We start from the raw sequence: 19,035 nt of genomic DNA, 5'->3' as shown, positions 1-19,035 counted from the left end.
TCTCGCTATGTGTGACACGTACCAGCGATCAGGCCCCTGCTGCGAGATCGCTGGTCGTGTCGGAATGGCCTGGACCTTTTTTTGGTCGTTGAGGCCCCGCTGACATTGCTGAATCGGTGTGTGTGACACCGATCCAGCGATGTCTTCACTGGTAACCAGGATAAACATCGGGTTACTAAGCGCAGGGCCGCGCTTAGTAACCCGATGTTTACCCTGGTTACCAGCGTAAATGTAAAAAAAAACAAACAGTACATACTCGCCTTCTGATGTCCGTCAGGTCCCTTGCCGTCTGCTTCCTGCTCTCACTGACTGCCGGCCGTACAGTGAGAAGTGAGAGCACAGCAGTGACGTCACCGCTGCGCTCTGCTCTCACTGTACGGCGGCTCAGTCAGAGCAGGAAGCAGACGGCAAGGGACCTGGACACCGAAAGGCGAGTATGTACTGTTTGTTTTTTTTGGTAACCAGGGTAAACATCGGGTTACTAAGCGCGGCCCTGCGCTTAGTAACCCGATGTTTACCCTGGTTACCCGGGTGCTGCAGGGGGACTTCGGCATCGTTGAAGACAGTTTCAACGATGCCGAAGTCGTTCCCCTGATCGTTGGTCGCTGGGGAGAGCGGTCTGTGTGACAGCTCCCCAGCGACCACACAGCGACTTACCAACGATCACGGCCAGGTCATATCGCTGGTCGTGATCGTTGGTAAATCGCTTAGTGAGACGGGGCCTTAAGAAGCCCTCCTACTCTGCACTCATTACCTGTATTAATTGCACCCGTTTGAACGTGTTACCTGTATAAAAGACACCTGTCCACACACTCAATCAATCACACTCCAACCTCTCCAAGCAGCTTGGTGAGAAGGCAACAACTGTTGGCACAATTATTAGAAAATGGAAGAAACAGAAGATGACTGTCAATCTTCCTCGGTTTGGGGCTTCATGCATGCATCCATCTCGCCTTGTGTGGTAAGGATGATTCTGAGAAAAGTCAGGAATCAGACCATAACTACATGGGAGGAACTGGTCATTGACCTGAAGAGAGCTGGGACCACAGTCTCAAACATTACCTTTAGTAACACACTACGCCGTCATGGATTAAAATCCTGCTGGGCAAGCAAAGTCACCTTGCTCACACCAGCACATGTCCAGGCCCATTTCAAGTTTGTTAACGACCATCTAGATGACCAGAGGAGGCATGGGAGAAGGTGATGTGATCAGATGAGACCAAAACAGAACTTTTTGGTATCAACTCCACTCGCCGTGTTTGGAGGAAAAAGAAGGATGAGTACAACCCCAAAAACACATTCCCAACCGTGAAGCATGGTGGGGGAAACAGCATATTTTGGGGTGCTTTTATACAAAAAGAACAGGGTGACTGAACCGTATTGAAGGAAGGATGGATGGGGTCATGTATCATGAGATTTGGTCCAAAAACCTCTTTCCCTCAGTAAGAGAATTGAAGATGGGTCGTGGCTGCGTCTTCCAGCATGACAATGACCCAAAACACACAGCCAGGGCAACTAAGGAGTGGCTCCACAAGAAGTATTTCAAGGTCCTAGAGTGGCTTAGAAAGTCTTCAGTCCAGAACCCAATAGAACAATTCTGGAGGGAGCTGAAACTCAATAATGCCCAGTGACAGCCTTGAAACTTGAAAGATCTGGAGAAGATCTGTATGGAGGAGTGGGCCAAAATTCCTGCTGCAGTGTGTGCAAACGTGGTCAAGAACTACAGGAAATGTCTGACCTCTGTAATTTCAAACCAAGGTTTCTGTAGCAAATTTTAAGAACTGTTTTCCTATTTTATCAAACACTTATTTCATGCAATACAATGCAATTTATACAATGTGATTTTCTGTATTTTTTAAGATTCAGTCTGTCACAGTTGAAGTGTACCTATGATAAAAATTACAGACCTCTCCATTCTTTGTAGGTGGGAAAACGTACAAAATTGGCAGTGTATCAAATACTTATTTTCCCCACTATATAATTAAGCACTAAATTGTAAAAACTGGGTAAAACTGTTGCTGAAAAAGACTTTAGTGACCAGAGTCAGACAGCTTATGCCTGGGAGAAAGAAATCATGGAATGCATTATCAGAGGCATAGATGCTCATGCAAAAACATAGTTTTGCCTCTATACAAGTCCCTAGTGCAGCCACACTTAGAAGACTGTGTACAATTTTGGTCTCCGGTGAAGAAGAAGGTGCAGAGAAGAGCAGCCAAGGTGATTAGGGAAATTGGTGGACTACAATACCAAGACAGGGTATCAAACTTGGGGTTATTCTGTTTGGTAAAAACTAGGCTTAGGGGCGACCTTATTAAATGAACTATATGGCTGCCATCACACGATCAGTATTTGGTCAGTATTTTACCTCAGTATTTGTAAGCCAAAACCAGGAGTGGGTGATAAATACAGAAGTGGTGATGGGTTTCTATTATACTTTTCCTCTATTTGTTCCACTCCTGGTTTTGGCTTACAAATACGGAGGTAAAATACTGACCAAATACTGCTAGTGTGACGGCAGCCTATGAGGGGATGGTACAAAGATCTTTCTAATGATCTTTTTACACCTAGGCCTGCTATGATGACAAGGAGGTATACGCTACGTCAAGAGTAAGGGTAGGTGCACACGTTCAGGATTTTTTGCGGTTTTTTCGCTATAAAAACACGATAAAATCGTGAAAAAAACGCTTACATATGCCTCCCATTATTTTCAGTGTATTCCGTATATCTTGTGCAAATGTTGCATTTTTTTCCTCGAAAAAATCGCATTGCAGAAAAAAAAGCAACATGTTCATTAATTTGCAGAATCGCGGGGATTCCGCACACATAGGAATGCATTGATCTGCTTACTTCCCGCATGGGGTTATGCCCACCATGCGGGAAGTAAGCAGATCATGTGCGGTTGGTACCCAGGGTGGAGGAGAGGAGACTTTCCTCCACGGACTGGGCACCATATAATTGGTAAAAAAAAGAATTAAAATAAAAAATAGTGATATACTCACCCTCTGATGGCCCCGGAGTCTTCCCGCCTCTCATCGGTGCATGCTCTCTCTTCCGTTCCTATAGATGCCCTGTGTGAAGGACCTGCGATGACGTCGCGGTCATATGACCGTGACGTCGCGGTCATTGCAGGTCCTACACACAAAGCAACAGCTGAGGAGATCGGGGGCCATCAGAGGGTGAGTATAACCTTTTTTTTATTTTTTTATAATTTTTAACATTATATCTTTTTACTATTGATGCTGCATAGGCTGCATCTATAGTAAAAAGTTGGGCACACTTGTCATGTGGAGCGCCCCTGCAGCTCCCCAGAGTCCTGGTCGTTGCAGTACTGTGGCTCCGCCACTAAGGGGAGCTATGGTACGTCTGATGGCACTGAAGGAGTTCATCTGACCAGGTATCACAGACACCAATACATTTCACAGCCGGGCCACCAGGGGGAGCTAAGGGTTCTATTCACTAGGCCACTCCCCACCATTGAGGGTAAACTGGGGGTCAGGCAGGAAGTTAGGCAGAAAGCTGACTGGGTTGGAACCAGGCAACACCTTGTGGCAGAGGGTGTTGTGGGAGAAGATTCGGTAGGGTCCCTGTCAGGGGTGGGATCCTGACAGAGGCTTGGCAACTTGAGCGAACGTAACGGGACCGTGCCTGCTCAGTATAGCGGCGGTACCCAAGGAGGGATTGGAAGCGAGATAGATTGTGCTGAGTGAGAAACGAGATCAAAGCAACAAGGAGAATACCAGTAGGAGTCGTGCTGTAAGACCGAGGCAACATCCTACTGAGGCGCACAACCGGCGGCCGGAACGCCGAGGGAGTATTACAATATTCAGCTTCAAGCAATACTCTAAACCAACGGCAGGACAGTCAGTCTAAGGCGGGCTGTCTCACCTAAATCACCTATGCAGTCTTGGGGGGCAACTTGTGGAGAGGGGCGACTCTAGGGTCCCGGAAGAGCTCCGAGCCTACCCGTCATACGGGTGCCGTCCTAACCGTAACATCAGGGAGGAACGGAGGATTAGCAGAACATCATCTAATCGAGTTGTGAGGGAACTTAAGAAACGGACACAACAGTTGTGGGGACTTTCCGTAAGCACAGCAGGGAAGGACCACAACACATAGCGCTAGCAGGAAGGCACAGATTTCCACCTGTTAAGAGAACTCTGGAGGTGCCATTGGACCGGCCGGACTTGCGCAGCCTGGTTATCCGGATTCCGGACTGAGGACCCAGAGATCTTCAGTAAAGAGGTAAAGAGACTGCAACCTGGTGTCCTCGTTATTTACTGCACCGCACCACTACGGCATCACCACCACCATCATCTATCCACATCTATTACTGTATGCCCCTCAGCAGGGTCACAGACCGGGTCTAGCCACCGTGACAACCCCAGAGCAGAGACTCGGAGGCCCGGTACCGGGTACCCCTCGGCCCTGCGGCAGTGGGGGCGCTACAACTTGGCGTCATGAACAGGATCTACTTAAGCCTGAAGAATCAGGTCATGTGTGCCTTGGAGCTGTGATTTATTGTGCTTGGACTGTACTTAATTGCAAAGACTGTGTATTGCCACTTGCCGCCAGAAGTTCCCGCCAAAACCGCCGCCATTACAGCGCTGAGGAGAGCGCAGGAGAAGAAGAAGGGCGTGGAGTGGGCGTAGACGAGCTGGAGAGCGCGAAAGGCAATGGCCGCCCAGTCTAAATATTTCTGTACCTTGAGGACGTGTCCGTCAGCAGCCGAGATCCGCCTCCTGATTCTCAATGGTGAGCGGAGACAGAGAAAACGAAACCGCCCACGAAGGAAAGAGCGGGAAAAGGACCAGGAAGAAGAAGTCAGCGACATGGAGGACGCCATGGCGAGCCGCCAGGAGCCGGAGCGTGGGGTCGGAGCAGAGGACTCCCCCAGCCACCCGGAAGGGCACCGCAACCAGGCCTCCACTGCTGATGCTGAATTCCTGCAGGCCGGAGTGGACGAGCTCAGCGACCGACCCCGGCGGACGCAGCTGAGCACTGAGGCCGGGTGGAAGAAGATCTTCATCTGGAGCCTCGCCGGACGCCTGTCGGCAGCCTCGTCTGGTCCGGAGCAGGAAAGAAGTTCCAGTGCTCCGAAGCTGGAAAGCCAGGCCCTGCCGGAAAGCGGGATGCTGCATGCAGAGATGACAACGCCGCAGCACAAGGCCCCGCAACCAGCGTTCCAGACCCCAGCGGAGGCAGAGCAGACCGGCACCGGAGGGACCGCATCTGAAGCAGGTATGAAGGACGACCCTGCCCTGACGACCGACACCACTCCGGTGACTGCTAGTGCCGCAACTGCTGACTCCATTCCAGTGACTGATCTTGCAGCAGCCACTACCTCTGCTGCAGCAGATGCCCATACTCAAGCTGCGCAGATCTCCATCGCTGCGCATGATTTAACCGTACAAGAAGGACGGATTAACGGCGTTTGTCCAGCACTGGGTGTAACCCTGGACCTCACTTTTCCCAGGCCAAGGAGGGTTAAGTGCCAGGTGCAGCCCTGGAAGCCGTCCAACTAAACCTCGGAGAACCGAAGATTGTAAATAGTTAACTGTTTGTTTTCCTGCTTTTTGCTACTTTAAACCCGACTAGGGTTAACTCTTAAAGGGATCCCTTTGTTGACCCGGGATCCCTATTGCTTTTTGGTTGTTTTTCTACCTTTTGTTTCCTGTTGAAAAGAACTGCTGGGATCATGAACAGTGCATGATACAAACTGCTTGTAAATAGTTTGCACCTTCTTAAAGGTGCTCCCTATTGGTTTTACTTAAAGAAGGACTCTTTGTGAAGATACCGCACCGGAGCCTTTGCTGAGTATGGACTGGTAGCTTGAGAATATGTGCTACCTCATAAAGACTTGGTCCCCTCTTAAAGGGGATGTTCACGTATTGCGCTGATGAACCGTATTGCCTTAAGACAGTTGGGTGGCAATAATGTCTTGGAAAGAGAAAGTAATAATGTTGATATGAACACGTTAAATGTACCTAACTAGTTAAATGTGAAAAGTGTTTGATAATGTTGATGGAAGAACGAGGACAGGAAGTGAACCCGTATGGGGTTAGTGGTGAGTCCTCTTAGGAGCCGTATAGGGATGGCTCAGTGATCCAAAACTGAAAGTAATGTTATGTTCTATACTGTGTATAGTAGTTGAAAATGCAGAAGGCCCGGGCTGAAAGGGGCGGTCCTGTAAAGAAAGGAGAGGCAGTAGGCCTGGAGCAGTTAGGACAGGCGGTCCTGCAGATTTAAAGAAGGAGAATGAAAAGTTAAAATTGCCTTATAATGTGATTATTAGAAGGTCTTTAGTGGATTCAGAGTGTACGTCCTTAAAGGCAAAGTTAAACTATTGTTTGAACCTTTGTACTAAGTAGAATACCCGGTTGGGTAAGAAAAGTTACTTATAGCATGTTGCTATGATATTTAACCATGTTTGTAACGTTCAAGTGTCCTCACCTCCCATAAAGGGAAGCTCTGTTCAAGTATGCTTATTGTTATTGCACTCAACAAAATTGTATGTCTTTTTGCTAACCTGTATTGTTGTTTTCTTCCCAGTCCAGGAGTACTGGATTTAACCGGGGGGAGTGCAGCGCCCCAGAGTCCTGGTCGTTGCAGTACTGTGGCTCCGCCACTAAGGGGAGCTATGGTACGTCTGATGGCACTGAAGGAGTTCATCTGACCAGGTATCACAGACACCAATACATTTCACAGCCGGGCCACCAGGGGGAGCTAAGGGCTCTATTCACTAGGCCACTCCCCACCATTGAGGGTAAACTGGGGGTCAGGCAGGAAGTTAGGCAGAAAGCTGACTGGGTTGGAACCAGGCAACACCTTGTGGCAGAGGGTGTTGTGGGAGAAGATTTGGTAGGGTCCCTGTCAGGGGTGGGATCCTGACAGAGGCTTGGCAACTTGAGCGAACGTAACGGGACCGTGCCTGCTCAGTATAGCGGCGGTACCCAAGGAGGGATTGGAAGCGAGATAGATTGTGCTGAGAGAGAAACGACATCAAAGCAACAAGGAGAATACCAGTAGGAGTCGTGCTGTAAGACCGAGGCAACATCCTACTGAGGCGCACAACCGGCGGCCGGAACGCCGAGAAAGTATTACAATATTCAGCTTCAAGCAATACTCTAAACCAACGGCAGGACAGTCAGTCTAAGGCGGGCTGTCTCACCTAAATCACCTATGCAGTCTTGGGGGGCAACTTGTGGAGAGGGGCGACTCTAGGGTCCCGGAAGAGCTCCGAGCCTACCCGTCATACGGGTGCCGTCCTAACCGTAACATCAGGGAGGGACGGAGGATTAGCAGAACATCATCTAATCGAGTTGTGAGGGAACTTAAGAAACGGACACAACAGTTGTGGGGACTTTCCGTAAGCACAGCAGGGAAGGACCACAACACATAGCGCTAGCAGGAAGGCACAGATTTCCACCTGTTAAGAGAACTCTGGAGGTGCCATTGGACCGGCCGGACTTGCGCAGCCTGGTTATCCGGATTCCGGACTGAGGACCCAGAGATCTTCAGTAAAGAGGTAAAGAGACTGCAACCTGGTGTCCTCGTTATTTACTGCACCGCACCACTACGGCATCACCACCACCATCATCTATCCACATCTATTACTGTACGCCCCTCAGCAGGGTCACGGACCGGGTCTAGCCACCGTGACAACCCCAGAGCAGAGACTCGGAGGCCCGGTACCGGGTACCCCTCGGCCCTGCGGCAGTGGGGGCGCTACACCCCCACTGTCGCAGGGCCGAGGGGTACCCGGTACCGGGCCTCTCTGTCTCAGTTCTGGGAGTGTCACGGTGGCTAGACCCGGTCCGTGACCCTGCTGAGGGGCGTCCAGTAAAAGTTGAGAGTGATGATGTGTGGTGCAGGGTGCGATGAATAACGAGGACACAGGGTTGCAGTCTCTTTACCTCTTTACTGAAGGCTTCAGGATCCTCAATCCGGATTACGGTTAACTGGGCTGTCTGAGACCGGCCGGTCCGATGGCACCTCCAGAGTTCCCTTTGCAGGTGGAAATCTGTGCCTTCCTTCTAGCGCTTGTGTGTTGTAGTCCTTCCCTGCTGAGCACCACGGGATAGTCCTCACAACTGTTGTGTCTGTTTCTGAAGTTCCCTCACAACTGATTCTGATGTTCTTCTCCGTCCCCCAGATGATATGGCTAGGACGCACCCGTATGACGGGTAGGCTCGGAGGTCTTCCGGGACCCTAGAGTCGCCCCTCTCCAACTGTTGCCCCCTATGTCTGCTTAGGTGATTTAGGTGAGACAGCCCGCCTATAACTGACTGTCCTGCTGTAGGTTTGAAGTAAGGCTTGGAGCTCAATACTTCCTCGGCGTTTCCGGCCACTGGCTACGCGCCTCAGTAGGATGTTGCCTCGGTCTTACAGCACGACTCCTACTGGTGTTATCTCCTTGTTGCATTGATCTCGTTTCTCACTCTTCACAATAAACCTCGCTTCTTGTCCTTTCTTGGGGTAGCGCCGCAATGAAGTGCAGGTGCGGTCCCGTAACGTTCTTTCTGTTCGCTAGGCCTCTGTCAGGATCCCACCCCTGACAGGGACCCCCCTGAATCTTCCCCTGCAACACCCTCTGCCACAGGATGTTGCCTGGTTCCAACCCAGTCAGCTTTCTGTCTAACTTCCCATCTAACCCCCAGTTTTACCAGATTGTGAGGAGTGGCCTAATACATAGCACCCTTAGCTCCCCCTGGAGGCCAGACTGTGAAGTGTATTGGTGTCTGTGATACCTGGTCAGGTGAACTCCTTCAGTGCCATCAGACATACCAATACCCCCCTTAGCGGTGGAGCATCAGTACTGCAACGACCAGGACTCTGGGGCGCTGCACATGCACTATGTTTGACAAGTGTGACCAACCTGTCAATCAGTTTTCCAAGTGATGCTACAGATCGCTTGGAAAACTTTAGCATTCTGCAAGCTAATTACGCTTGCAAAATGCTAAAAAAAGTGGAAAAAACGGGAAAAAAACGCGAAAAGAAGCATGCGGATTTCTTGCAGAAAATTTCTGGTTTTCTTCAGGAAATTTCTGCAAGAAATCATGACGTGTGCACATACCCTAAGTAGTAATATAAAATTGAGAATAGGGACATGACAATAGTACACAAAGAGATGCAGCCACGGCAGTAAAACAGGTTAGCAAATTTGCGTTGAACCCCCGGAAGAAGCCACTGCTGCCGAAACGCGCGTTGGGGTGGGTGTCTCCATGGCTTATACAGGTAAACCCTCTGGCTTTGCTACATATTATACATCCATGACACTAGATCTCTTATCTTTTCTGCCTTAATGGCTGGTGACTTTTGTATATTGGTGTATGCTATAAACGCTTAACTTTTAGAGGTTTACATATACATCGTTTGCACTTTGCTATACCTCTCAGCACTACACTACCGCACTTTATGACCTATTGTCTTATTCATTTGGCCAGGGGTTCAACGCAAATTTGTTAACCTGTTTTACTGCCGTGGCTGCAACTCTTTGTGTACTATTGTCATGTCCCTATTCTCAATTTTATATTACTATCTACTGTTGTGCAATAATAAAATCTACAATTTGTATATATTGGTTCTTTTGGTGCTTTCTTTCTTGGTATGAGTTTCATGGTTGTGCAATGAACCGTGCTCTATACATCCTTGCACCCCTTGATACGAATCTGTTTTCTGTATTAAGTATTGTGGTGTTGGCTTGTTATATAGGTGTTTGTACGTCAAGAGGAAAGAAGGTTCAACCATAATCACGGACACAGATTCTTTACTGTTCGAGCAGCGAGACTATGGAACTCTATAACATATGATGTTGTAATGATTTCGTCACTACAAAAAATCAAGGACTGCCTGGATACCTTTATTGAAAAATATAATATTACAGGTTCTGGGTACTATTGTAGATTCTGTGATGGAACGTTGGTCCAGGAAACTAATCTGATTGTCGTATGTGGACTCGAGAAGGAATTTTTCCCCTAACATGGAGGTATTACCATTTGCCCCATGGGGTTTTTGTCTTCCTCTGCATCAACATATTAGGCTACTTTCACACTAGCGTTAACTGCATTCCGTCACAATGCGTAGTTTTGCCGAAAAAACCGCATCCTGCAAAAGTGTTTGCAGGATGCGTTTTTTCACCATTGATTAACATGAAGCGACGCATTGTGACGGATTGACACACGTCGCACCCGTCGTGCGACGGATGCGTCGTGCAGTGGCGGACCGTCGGGAGCAAAAAAACGCTACATGTAACGTTTTTTGCTCATGACGGTCCGCTTTTTCCGACCGCGCATGCGCGGCCGGAAATCCGCCCCCACCTCCCCGCACTTCCCCGCACCTCACAATGGGGCAGTGGATGCGCTGGAAAAATGCATCCGCTGCCCCCGTTGTGCGGCGGAGAAAACGCTAGCGTCGGGAACGTCGGCCCGACGCACAGCGACGAGCCGAGCCCGACGCTAGTGTGAAAGTAGCCTTAGGCTATAGTTTTACCTCTATGGACTTAAATCTACCTTCAACTTTAAAAAACTATCAAACTGTTAGTCCAACTGATGATTAAACTATTTGGTTAATGTCGGTTGAGCCTTCTATTTCCCCAGGACAGCCTGACCATGTATTGTCCAATAAATAGATAAAAAGATGAGGGCACTCACCAATCTTCTCAGGATATAAACTTTATTGAAAAAAAGTGTTCATGTTAATTCCATGGCCGGAGCTACTAGAGCCTTAGCTCTTGTGAGCAGGGGAGAACCAAGACGACGGCCGTTTCGTGCTGTGCCTGCACTTCTACGGGTCAATCAGTGGCAAGGTGAGATAGCGGAAATATAGTGCCGTCTAAGGCACCTCCCCACACCAACTACTCAACCCTCCCACTATTTAAAATACAAACATAGACAAAGCACAATTAAAAACAATGTGTACAAAAGGAAATACAACTACAATAATTACATTGGGCTGAAACTGAAACAAATAATATGCTTATACTCTAATATACATCCGAATTGTCATGTTAATAAAACTATCATTGATTTACAAGAGGAACACTTGCCGGACCTGGCAACCAAAACCGTATCTGTGTGACAATGCTCTAAGTTCTACTATAGAAAAATGGACATGTCCACTCTATCATTAAAACCTAGCGGTCCCATCGCATTACTCCGTAGAATCCACCTGGTTTCACATCTGAGGAGCAGATTGTCAAGGTCTCCCCCTCTAGCTGGTAAATTAACCTTCTCAATACCTGCAAAGGACATATTTTCTGCTTTGCCTCCATGGTGTTCTTTCATATGGGTAATTAACCTAGGAACTCCCTTGCCTGTGGACAACGACCTACAATGCTCTCGAAATCGTACATAAAGTGGTCTGATTGTTTTCCCTATGTAATAGTATCTGCAGGGACACCAGATAATATACACCACGTGGTCAGTTTTGCATGTAATAAAATTATTGACCACATGCTTCAGTGCCCCTATATGAAGAACCCGATCAGTGATATGCTGTTTGCAAAACGCACAATGACCGCACTTAAAATTCCCTTTTGGGACCATTGAATTGAGCCAATTCTGATTAGATTTACTAATGCGGTTTTTTACTAATTTGTCCTTCAATGTGGTGCTCCGCTTGTTTGCTATCAAAGGGCCTCTAGCTACTACCTCCGCTAGGTCTTTATCTCGCCCCAAAATATGCCAATTCTTTTTGATGGCTAGTCTGATCTGCTGATCCATATTACTAAATGCAAAACTAAAAGTGAACCTTTTTTCTTTGTCGCCATTTCTATCAGGGATCGGGGTTCTATCAACTGTGTTCCTCTCCTTGGTTACCTTATCTTTTTCTAATTCTAATAGTGTCTTGGGGTAACCTCTTTGTTCAAATCTATGTAGCATTTCTTCCGACTGCTGTAAGAAACCTTCATTGGTATTATTTACTCTACTCACTCTCAGAAATTGACTCCGAGGTAATGCTCGCTTAATATGTCTGGGATGAAAACTGTTAAAGTGCATCATAGTATTAGCTGCCACGGGTTTACGGTACAACGATGTGCAGATATTATTACTTTTGACTTCCAACAATACGTCTAAAAATTCTAATCGTTGTCCACCGAACACTGAAGTGAAAGACATATTCATTTTGTTAATTTTATTTAATTGGACTACAAATTCGTTAAAGGTCTCTTCAGTGTCATCCCAGATCACTATTATGTCATCAATATATCTCTGATAAAATTTGATGTGTTGTAGAAAACCATTACTGTCTGCATAAATATATTTTTCTTCAAAAAAAGCCAAAAACAAATTGGCAAAAGTGCATGCTACCGGAGTACCCATCGCAGTCCCCACCTCTTGAACGTACCAATCGTCTGTTAGTCTGTTCTTAGCCCCCCAGGCCGACCTATCGTGGCTGGGATAGGTTCGCTCACCGAGCCCCTATCCCAATATATCGATTGGTTGTTACGGCCTCTATTGAAAGATGTCCCAGCATATTTGAAAGATACCAAGTCATTTTTACAAAGTATTCATAACTTTGAGTGGCAGGACTATTATTCTTTAGCCTCTATTGATGTAGAGAGTTTATACACAAAAATTCCCCAGAAAATGGGGGTAGAGGCTATAGAGCAGATTTTGTGCACAACGGATAAAAGTCCTGGATTTATTAACCCCTTCACCCCCAAGGGTGGTTTGCACGTTAATGACCGGGCCAATTTTTACAATTCTGACCACTGTCCCTTTAGGAGGTTATAACTCTGGAACGCTTCAACGGATCTTGGCGATTCTGACATTGTTTTCTTGTGACATATTGTACTTCATGATAGTGGTAAAATTTCTTCGATATAACTTGCGTTTATTTGTGAAAAAAACGGAAATTTGGCGAAAATTTTGAAAATTTTGCAATTTTCCAACTTTGAATTTTTATGCCCTTAAATCACAGACATATGTCACGCAAAATACTTAATAAGTAACATTTCCCACATGTCTACTTTACATCAGCACAATTTTGGAACCAAAATTTTTTTTTGTTAGGGAGTTATAAGGGTTAAAAGTTGACCAGAAATTTCTCATTTTTACAACACCATTTTTTTTTAGGGACCACATCTCATTTGAAGTCATTTTGAGGGGTCTGTATGATAGAAAATACCCAAGTGTGACACCATTCTAAAAACTGCACCCCTCAAGGTGCTCAAAACCACACTCAAGAAGTTTATTAACCCTTCAGGTGTTTCACAGGAATTTTTGGAATGTTTAAATAAAAATGAACATTTAATTTTTTTTCACACAAAATTTATTTCAGCTCCAATTTGTTTTATTTTACCAAGGGTAACAGGAGAAAATAGACTGCAAAAGTTGTTGTACAATTTGTCCTGAGTACGCTGATACCCCATATGTGGGTGTAAACCATTGTTTGGGCGCATGGCAGAGCTTGGAAGGGAAGGAGCGCCATTTGACTTTTCAATGCAAAATTGACTGGAATTGAGATGGGACGCCATGTTGCGTTTGGAGAGCCCCTGATGTGCCTAAACATTGAAACCCCCTACAAGTGACACCATTTTGGAAAGTAGACCCCCTAAGGAACTTATCTAGATGTGTGGTGAGCACTTTGACCCACCAAGTGCTTCACAGAAGTTTATAATGCAGAGCCGTAAAAATAAAAAATCATATTTTTTCACAAAAATGATCTTTTCGCCCCCAATTTTTTATTTTCCCAATGGTAAGAGAAGAAATTGGTCCCCAAAAAATGTTGTGCAATTTGTCCTGAGTACGCAGATACCCCATATGTTGGGGTAAACCACTGTTTGGGCGCATGGCAGAGCTTGGAAGGGAAGGAGCGCCATTTGACTTTTCAATGCAAAATTGACTGGAATTGAGATGGGACGCCATGTTGCGTTTGGAGAGCCCCTGATGTGCCTAAACATTGAAACCCCCTACAAGTGACACCATTTTGGAAAGTAGACCCCCTAAGGAACTTATCTAGATGTGTGGTGAGCACTTTGACCCACCAAGTGCTTCACAGAAGTTTATAATGCAGAGCCGTAAAAATAAAAAATCATATTTTTTCACAAAAATGATCTTTTCGCCCCCAATTTTTTATTTTCCCAAGGGTAAGAGAAGAAATTGGTCCCCAAAAAACGTTGTGCAATTTGTCCTGAGTACGCAGATACCCCATATGTTGGGGTAAACCACTGTTTGGGCGCATGGCAGAGCTTGGAAGGGAAGGAGCGCCATTTGACTTTTCAATGCAAAATTGACTGGAATTGAGATGGGACGCCATGTTGCGTTTGGAGAGCCCCTGATGTGCCTAAACATTGAAACCCCCCACAAATGACACCATTTTGGAAATTAGACCCCCTAAGGAACTTATCTAGATGTGTTTTGAGAGCTTTGCACCCCCAAGTGTTTCACTACAGATTATAACGCAGAGCCGTGAAAATAAAAATTCTTTTTTTTTTTTCACAAAAATGATTTTTTAGCCCCCAGCTTTTGTATTTTTACAAGAGTAACAGAATAAACTGGACCCCAAAAGTTGTTGTCCAATTTGTCCTGAGTACGCTGATACCCCATATATGGAGGGTAACCACTGTTTGGGCGCATGACAGAGCTCGGAAGGGAAGGAGCGCCATTTGGAATGCAGACTTAAATGGATTGGTCTGCAGGCGTCACGTTGCATTTGCAGAGCCCCTGATGTACCCAAACAGTACAAACCCCCCACAAGTGACCCCATATTGGAAACTAGACCTCCCAAGGAACTTATCTAGATGTGTTGTGAGAACTTTGAACCCCCAAGTGTTTCACTACAGTTTGTAACGCAAAGCCGTGAAAATAAAAATTCTTTTTTTTTTTCACAAAAATGATTTTTTAGCCCCCAGCTTTGTATTTTTACAAGGGTAACAGAATAAATTGGACCCTACAAGTTGTTGTCCAATTTGTCCTGAGTACGCTGATACCCCCTATGTGGGGGGTAACCACTGTTTGGGCACATGACAGAGCTCGGAAGGGAAGGAGCGCCATTTGGAATGCAGACTTAAATGGATTGGTCTGCAGGCGTCACGTTGCATTTGCAGAGCCCCTGATGTACCCAAACAGTACAAACCCCCCACAAGTGACCCCATATTGGAAACTAGACCTCCCAAGGAACTTATCTAGATGTGTTGTGAGAACTTTGAACCCCCAAGTGTTTCACTACAGTTTGTAACGCAAAGCCGTGAAAATAAAAATTCTTTTTTTTTTTCACAAAAATGATTTTTTAGCCCCCAGCTTTGTATTTTTACAAGGGTAACAGAATAAATTGGACCCTAAAAGTTGTTTTCCAATTTGTCCTGAGTACGCTGATACCCCCTATGTGGGGGGTAACCACTGTTTGGGCACATGACAGAGCTCGGAAGGGAAGGAGCGCCATTTGGAATGCAGACTTAAATGGATTGGTCTGCAGGCGTCACGTTGCATTTGCAGAGCCCCTGATGTACCCAAACAGTACAAACCCCCCACAAGTGACCCCATATTGGAAACTAGACCTCCCAAGGAACTTATCTAGATGTGTTGTGAGAACTTTGAACCCCCAAGTGTTTCACTACAGTTTACAACGCAGAGCCGTGAAAATAAAACATATTTTTTTCCCACAAAAATGATTTTTAGCCCCCCAAATTTTTATTTTCCCAAGGATAACAAGAGAACTTGGACCCCAGAAGTTGTTGTTCAATTTGTCCCGAGTACGCTGATAACCCATATGTTGGGATAAACCCCTTTTTGGACGCACGGGAGAGCTCGGAAGGGAAGGAGCACTGTTTTACTTTTTCAACGCAGAATTGGCTGGAATTGAGATCGGACGCCATGTCGCGTTTGGAGAGCCCCTGATGTGCCTGAACAGTGGAAACTCCCCAATTCTACCTGAAACCCTAACCCAAACACACCCCTAACCCTAATCCCAACGGTAACCCTAACCCTACCCCTAACCTCACCTCTAACCGTTTAATGAACATTTTCTGACAGTCATAAGTGCCACGTATTTAAGTGCCACGTATTTAAGTGCCACATATTTAAGTGCCACATATTTAAGTGCCACGTGTTTCAGTGCCACGTGTTTCAGTGCCACGTGTTTCAGTGCCACGTGTTTCAGTGCCACGTGTTTCAGTGCCACGATATTTCAGTGCCACGTATTTCAGTGCCACGTACTATAAATACTATAACTATGTGGTTATACGTGGCACTGAAATATCGTGGCACGTAAATACGTGGCACTTAAGTACGTGGCACTTAAGTACGTGGCACTTAAATACGTGGCACGTAAATACGTGGCACGTAAATACGTGGCACGTAAATACGTGGCACGTAAATACGTGGCACTTAAGTACGTGGCACTTAAGTACGTGGCACTTAAGTACGTGGCACTTAAGTACGTGGCACTTATATACGTGGCACTTATATACGTGGCACTTATATACGTGGCCACTGAAATATCGTGGCACTTATATACGTATATAAACGTATATTTTAGTGCCACGTATTTCAGGTTAGGGGTAGGGTTAGGGGTAGGGTTTTTTTTTTTGTTTGTTTTCTTGTGTTTTTCTATAAAAACGCATGCGTCTAAAAACGCATGCGTTTTACCACGTTTACATGCATTTTTTCACACATGCGTTTTTTTAAAAAACGCATGCAGATAAAAACGCAAGTGTGAAACCAGCCTAAAAGACGCTTTTTATAGCAAAAAAGTTTTTGCGTCTCCACATTTTGAGACCTATAATTTTTCCACATTTTGGTCCACAGAGTCATGTGAGGTCTTGTTTTTTGTGGGACGAGTTGACGTTTTTATTGGTAACATTTTCGGACACGTGACCATTTTTGATCACTTTTTATTCCGATTTTTGTGAGGCAGAAGGACCAAAAACCAGCTATTCATGAATTTCTTTTGGGAGAGGCGTTTATACCGTTCCGCGTTTGGTAAAATTGATAAAGCAGTTTTATTCGTCGGGTCAGTACGATTACAGCGATATCTCATTTATATAATTTTTTTATGTTTTGGCGCTTTTATACGATAAAAACTATTTTATAGAAAAAATAATTATTTTGGTATCGCTTTATTCTCAGGACTATAACTTTTTTATTTTTTTGCTGATGATGCTGTATGGCGGCTCGTTTTTTGTGGGACAAGATGATGTTTTCAGCGGTACCATGGTTATTTATATCCGTCTTTTTGATCGCGTGTTATTCCACTTTTTGTTCGGCGGTATGGTAATAAAGCGTTGTTTTTTGCCTCGTTTTTTTTTTTTCTTACGGTGTTTACTGAAGGGGTTAACTAGTGGGGCAGTTTTATAGGTTGGGTCGTTACGGACGCGGCGATACTAAATATGTGTACTTTTATTGTTTTTTTTATTTTATTTAGATAAAGAAATGTATTTATGGGAATAATATTTTTATTTGTTTTTTCATTATTTTGGAATATTTTTTTTTTTTTTTTTTACACATTTGGAAAAAATTTTTTTTAACTTTTTTACTTTGCCCCAGGGGGGGACAATACAGATCGGTGATCTGCCAGTTTGCATAGCACTCTGACAGATCACCGATCTGAGGAAAGTGCAGGCTGCTTCACAGTGCCTGCTCTGAGCAGGCGTCTGTGAAGCCACCTCCCTCCCTGCAGGACCCGGATCCGCGGCCATCTTGGATCCGGGTCTGGGAGCTGCAGGGAGGGAGGTAAGACCCTCGCAGCAACGCGATCACATCGCGTTGCTGCGGGGGGCTCAGGGAAGCCCGCAGGGAGCCCCCTCCCTGCGCGATGCTTCCCTGCACCGCCGGCACATCGCGATCATGTTTGATCGCGGTGTGCCGGGGGTTAATGTGCCGGGGGCGGTCCGTGACCGCTCCTGGCACATAGTGCCGGATGTCAGCTGTGATAATCAGCTGACACCCGGCCGCGATCGGCGGCGCTCCCCCCGTGAGCGCCGCTGATCGCGTATGACGTACTATCCCGTCGGCGGTCATACGGGCCCACCCCACCTCGACGGGATAGTACGTCAGATGTCAGGAAGGGGTTAAATTTATATGTGAAGGATTGGAATTTATTCTATCCCACAACTCATTTATGTTTTTGGACGATTGGTACGTTCAAGAGGTGGGGACTGCGATGGGTACTCCGGTAGCATGCACTTTTGCCAATTTGTTTTTGGCTTTTTTTGAAGAAAAATATATTTATGCAGACAGTAATGGTTTTCTACAACACATCAAATTTTATCAGAGATATATTGATGACATAATAGTGATCTGGGATGACACTGAAGAGACCTTTAACGAATTTGTAGTCCAATTAAATAAAATTAACAAAATGAATATGTCTTTCACTTCAGTGTTCGGTGGACAACGATTAGAATTTTTAGACGTATTGTTGGAAGTCAAAAGTAATAATATCTGCACATCGTTGTACCGTAAACCCGTGGCAGCTAATACTATGATGCACTTTAACAGTTTTCATCCCAGACATATTAAGCGAGCATTACCTCGGAGTCAATTTCTGAGAGTGAGTAGAGTAAATAATACCAATGAAGGTTTCTTACAGCAGTCGGAAGAAATGCTACATAGATTTGAACAAAGAGGTTACCCCAAGACACTATTAGAATTAGAAAAAGATAAGGTAACCAAGGAGAGGAACACAGTTGATAGAACCCCGATCCCTGATAGAAATGGCGACAAAGAAAAAAGGTTCACTTTTAGTTTTGCATTTAGTAATATGGATCAGCAGATCAGACTAGCCATCAAAAAGAATTGGCATATTTTGGGGCGAGATAAAGACCTAGCGGAGGTAGTAGCTAGAGGCCCTTTGATAGCAAACAAGCGGAGCACCACATTGAAGGACAAATTAGTAAAAAACCGCATTAGTAAATCTAATCAGAATTGGCTCAATTCAATGGTCCCAAAAGGGAATTTTAAGTGCGGTCATTGTGCGTTTTGCAAACAGCATATCACTGATCGGGTTCTTCATATAGGGGCACTGAAGCATGTGGTCAATAATTTTATTACATGCAAAACTGACCACGTGGTGTATATTATCTGGTGTCCCTGC

General features: G+C 45.6%; 1 long non-coding RNA gene across 1 annotated transcript in view; it reads left to right on the top strand.

Moving 5' to 3' along the window:
• Positions 1–19,035, top strand: part of LOC143768385 (uncharacterized) — a 33,763-nt gene that overhangs the window by 1,138 nt on the left and 13,590 nt on the right. The window contains exon 2 of the long non-coding RNA XR_013213839.1: positions 2,569–2,613. This is a non-coding gene — a long non-coding RNA (uncharacterized LOC143768385). The remainder of the gene's footprint in view (positions 1–2,568; positions 2,614–19,035) is intronic.

The sequence above is a fragment of the Ranitomeya variabilis genome, chromosome 4 (assembly GCF_051348905.1).
Source record: "Ranitomeya variabilis isolate aRanVar5 chromosome 4, aRanVar5.hap1, whole genome shotgun sequence".
NCBI classification, from domain to species: Eukaryota; Metazoa; Chordata; class Amphibia; order Anura; family Dendrobatidae; genus Ranitomeya; species Ranitomeya variabilis.
Note: the sequence above shows the minus strand (reverse complement) of the source record. Positions and strands in the feature narration are given on the sequence as shown.